Source organism: Eumetopias jubatus, unplaced genomic scaffold, assembly GCF_037043125.1.
Source record: "Eumetopias jubatus isolate StellerSeaLion01/CBP00866 unplaced genomic scaffold, mEumJub1_p1.0 scaffold_8, whole genome shotgun sequence".
NCBI classification, from domain to species: domain Eukaryota; kingdom Metazoa; phylum Chordata; class Mammalia; order Carnivora; family Otariidae; genus Eumetopias; species Eumetopias jubatus.
In genome coordinates this window covers 112727033-112732441 of record NW_028274814.1, presented here as the reverse complement: position 1 = coordinate 112732441, position 5409 = coordinate 112727033, and positions in this window count along the sequence as shown.

The following is a 5409-nucleotide window of genomic DNA, read 5'->3' as shown; positions in this document are numbered from 1 at the left end:
CTCTGTCTCCATTGTATAGATAAGAAAACACTGCCGGAGAGAGAGAGATTCGCTTGCCCAGCATAATTCCAGCTTGCAAAAGACCAAGCCAGGATCTCCTTCTAGTTGTGTCTGGTTATCAACACTTACTTTGGACACTCTTGTCACTGCGTTGAATTCTAAAATAAACATGCACAAATTCTGCCATTTTCATGTCACTTTAAGGCTGCATGCTACCCTACAGGTCTAAGTCTATATGGCACCTTTCTGTAATTTGAAAGGAGTACCCTCTAGGCAGACCAATTAGGAAAGGATGCCTCCACTGGGCAGCCCAGCCCTAGAAGTGGAAAATACCTCCGTGCAAAGGAAAAGTTTCATGGATGAATTTAGAGGTTATGATGCTAAGTGAAATAAGGCAAACAAAGACAGACAAATACCATATGATTTCACTTATACGTGGAATCTGAAAAAACAAAGCAAATGAACAAACAAAAAAACAGATTCATAAATCCAGAGAACAAACTGGTGGTTGCCAGAGGAGTGGGGGGGGTACGCGAAATATGTGAAGGGGATTTTTTTTTAAAGATTTTATTTATTTATTTGAGAGAGAGAGTATGAGCAGAGGAGCAGAGGAAGAGGGAGAAGCAGGCTCCCGCTGAGCAGGGACCTGGGATCATGACCTGAGCCAAAGGTAGAAGAAGCTCAACCCACTGAGCCACCTAGGCGCCCCAGTGAAGGGGATTAAGAGGTACAATATTCTAGTTATAAAATACATCAAGTCACAGGGATGAAAAGTACAGCATAGGGAATATAGTCAATAATACTGTAATAATATTTTATGGTAACAGACGGTTACTACACTTAATGCAGCAAGCATTGTGTAATGTGTAGAATTTGCCATATCACTATATCATACACTCTGCTGTCCTATATTTACCTTTCTGTTTTTGTTGTTGTTGTTGTTTTGTTGTTTTCCTTGACCATCCTAAGCATGCTCCCACCTCAGGGCCTGTTCATTTGCCGCTCCCTTTGGTTGGGAAATTTCTTTCCACAGATATTCTTGTAACTCACTGGGCTCTGTACAAGTGCTGCTTCCCAAAGAAAACTCTGACTGTCCTCTGTAAAAGTAATAAAACAATTATTTTTTGTCTTATGCTGCTACATTTTCCTTCGTATCAATCACTACTATTGACTTGATATTATATATCAAGTATGTATTTATTTTATTCTTTTATGAGAGCCATCCCCAAATTTTTTTATAACTGAGGACCCAGTTCCATAATTTGCTTTCTGAACTGAAGTCATCTTATCTATATGGTTGTCTGTGAAGGGATTTGGCCTTCAATTACTGCCAGTACATCATCTGTGTTGTAAGTTGACCTCAATTCTTTACTCATTAACCTAGGACAGCTGAAATAAAACAAATAATGGCCTTGTGATCATAAATGTAATACGTTTGAATATAAGATAGATATGTATCTATTGTAGAACATGCTTATATTAAATTTTAATATCAATATGGAAACAAAATTTTTTTTTGTAAAGATTTTATTTATTTGAGAGGGAGTGAGATAGAGCATGAGAGGGGGGAGGGTCAGAGGGAGAAGCAGACTCCCTGCTGAGCAGGGAGCCCGATGCGGGACTCAGTCCCGGGACTTCAGGATCATGACCCGAGACAAAAGCAGCCGCTTAACCGACTGAGCCACCTAGGTGCCCCGAAACAAAAAACTTTAAGATGCTAATCAATAAGTTTTGAAACCTCTACTCCTTCAGTCTCTCAACAAAAATGTAGAATGAAGAATGAGAAAACAAATGACTAGAACATAGTAAGTGAACAATAAATGTGAATCCTTGACTTTGTTCTCTATAGACCCATATGCCCACCCACACATGTCATAATATATACTTACATTTCATTTATCATAGATTATATTTCAAGAAAGTTTGGCTCTTTTGCATCAGTGATTACAAACTATGATTAAAATAAATGAATAAAAACAGAAATATTGTCAGTAAGCTCTTTTTATTTCTTAGTATTTATACTAAAGTAACCAATTCTATAATTTTCAATTAGGCAACTGCTAACATCTTTAATTTACTGCTTCTAGGTTTTTCGAGTGAGAACACAAAACTAGGTCATTTGGAATCTCATGAAATCCATTTTTTATTTCTTATAGTGGAAGGCCTTTAAATTTCATTTGAAGTAAATTAAAAGCTAGAAAAATATCTGACAAATAATTTTCTGCATAGCATATATTTGTATACAGTGTACTTAAAAAGATAAAAACTCACATTTTTTACAATTTTATAACTATGACAAAGGTGATCAGAATCTTTTTTTTTCTTTTTTAGATATAATGTAGCCCTTTCTTAGGGTTTCAAATTATAGAAAAAAATATGCAGAATTAAAAACATTTGAGAAAATTTCTGGAAAAATAGCAAGTTTTCTTCAAGAGCTCAAAAATGTTTTGCAGCTGGTGATAGACATTTAAATGATATTATTTATCACATATTTCCTGTAATCAAAATCTCTTTGATTAATGATTCTGAAATAAATGCCAATTAGTCAATACTTCATGATCTTTTAATTATTAAGAGCTAAAATGAATTTATGACCTCTGGTGCATCTAGTATACTTTGTAATTTTCTGTACTTTTTTTGTAATTCTAATGCATTTCTGTAATTCTCATGCATTTACAAACATGAATTATAAAGAGGTAACTTGGGGGAAAAGAAAAGAGATAAAGGGAAAGAAGCAAGGTTCATGGTAGAATATAATTACCAAATCTTCATTTACTTCTTAGATTAAAATTTATTCTCCTGCCTTCAGTTATTACACCAAATCTCTATGAGAATTTTCCCTTTGCACATGAAGTAGATATCCATGTTATAGTATTGCTCATGTCATGAATAGTAAAGCCAAACTTAGAAATTCTGTCTTGGTAGACCAGAGTTGAAATCTATTATAGCAAATATTGTACAGGAGCTGAGACAAATACCTACAGATTAAAATAGAAGGTCTTGGACTCTGTACTGCAGATATAAGTCAAACCAGATATTTATCTCTTCTTTAGCAAGAATAATACAACCTTTTGTTTCTGAATGAAAAGGTAAATTAGAACTGCATTCCAATCCTCTAGACAGCCAGTAAATAGACATCTTATTTTAATGATTGAGGATTATACATGCGTTATATTTAATATATCTTATATGTCATATATATTACTTCTTTTACATATATGCATTATGTAGTTACTATATATTAAATTTCTATAATGTGAGATACTCAAAAACACAGTGGTTTAAAAGTGACAGATACTTATTTCTCTCTCACATGGTAGTCCAGAGATGTGCAGAGCTGTCAGAGTAGCTTAGTTCCACAGGGTTATTCAGGGACACAGCCCCTCTATCTTGTGGCTCCACCATCATCATCATGGACATTGTCTTTACTTGCAAAGTGGAAACTGACCACCTCCACATTTCCATTCTACCCTATGGGAAAGGAGAAAAGAAGGTCAAGGAGAAAAGCTCCATCTCCTTTAAGCAGATTCACTAGGAGTTGTAGGCATCACTTACACATGCACATACTAAATGCTGTCACAAGTCTCACCTAGTTGCAAAGCAGACTAGGAAATGTCTGTAGCTGGGTGACCATGTGTCTGTTACAACTCACACAATCCTATTATTAAATGGAGAATGCAGACTGTTGATCTGTCTACTATATACAAAAGCATATAGTATATATAAACATGTACATATATATACACATATATATTCTATACATGTATAATTCCATTAACATGAAATATATGAGTGTATATATACAGAGAATATACATATGTATATGTATGTACAAGTATTTGTGTACATGTATATGTATGTGTAGATGTGTACATATACATGTGTATGTATATACATACATATATCCCAGATCAAACTCAAAATCAGCCAGTAAGATGCAATAAAACCTTCAACTACTTAGAAAAATATAACCAGCTTTGAATAAAAAGCCATACATTCTATACTAAATGCAGAAAGTATGGATTTCATTCTAAAAACATGTCTTAAAGTCTTAAATTGCAAGTAAGAAAGGTTGAGAGGTAGGACATAAAATCCATGAGGGGCCAAACATATTCTACACCATTCATTCAAGCTGCCTTTCATTGAGCTGCATGGTAGGGGGAAGAGCTTTGAATTTTTTCTTACTGAAGCATGTAACACCAACACTGGGATTTTGTGAGGGTTAATTAGAACTTATCTACAAAATACATGAATATATATATAAAGTGTATTTATCTAACACAATGCCTGTCATACGCCAGGTATCTTATAAATTATAAAGACTATCACATGTGTTACTTTAAACAAGGATTTATTTAAGAATTGCATTACCAGTCATTGGTATTTGGTGATGAAGCACAGACAAACTGAACATCTCAGTACTCAAGGAGAACTCAGATCATTTAGGGATACTACAACTTTAAGGATAAAGCTAATCAGGAAGACAAATAATTTTAATAACATGTAATAAAAATGGCAATAAATTTAAACTCATGATGACATGTGGTCTCAAAGTTTCCCATTCATAAAAATTGTGTTTGTGTGTGTGTGGAGGGGGGCTGTGGGAGGATGTGTAAATTCCACTGACTCTATCAGTACTATACTTTTAAAATACTTATTTGAATTTTTTTATTTTTACATTTATAATGAGAAAGTAAAAGTACTAATATTAGTAGTAATAGAGTCAAAGATTAAAATTATCAAGCAAATGATCAAGATCACTAAATTTAGCCTTAATCAGATACTCATTGTGCCATATTAGTTCACTCTGTGCTAACTATAAAAGAAAATAACAAATTTAAAGATACATATTAAGGGGCACCTAGGTGGCTCAGTCGGTTAAGCGTCTGCCTCTTGATTTCGGCTCAGGTCATAATCTCAGGGTTGTAAGATTAAGCCCCATGTCAGGCTCTGTGCTGGGCATGGAGCCTGCTTAAGATTCTCTCCTTCTCCCTCCACCCCTCCCCTTATACTAATAATAATACATAAACTAATAATATACATATACTAATAATATATGTATTAAATGCTGGATATACAGCATCAAAAATAGTGGCTAAAACATGAGTTCTCACAGTGAAGGACAAACAGATGTGGTCCCAAAATGGAAGGGTCCTAATGGAGAAAATATAGAAAAAGTAAATTTATAGAAATCAGCATTAAAATATTCCCACTATACAAATTAAAAAGAAAGTTCAGTTTCATAGAAATTTAATAGAAATACAGCATATGACGAATGCTCTATACCAAGAAGTAAAATTCAACATTTCCTGCCCAGATTTTCAGAAGTTAATAAACTGCTCTTGAATCAGCATCAAAATCACCTGCTCTATCTCCTGCAAAAGTTCCTTCTAAATTCCTTGCAAAATC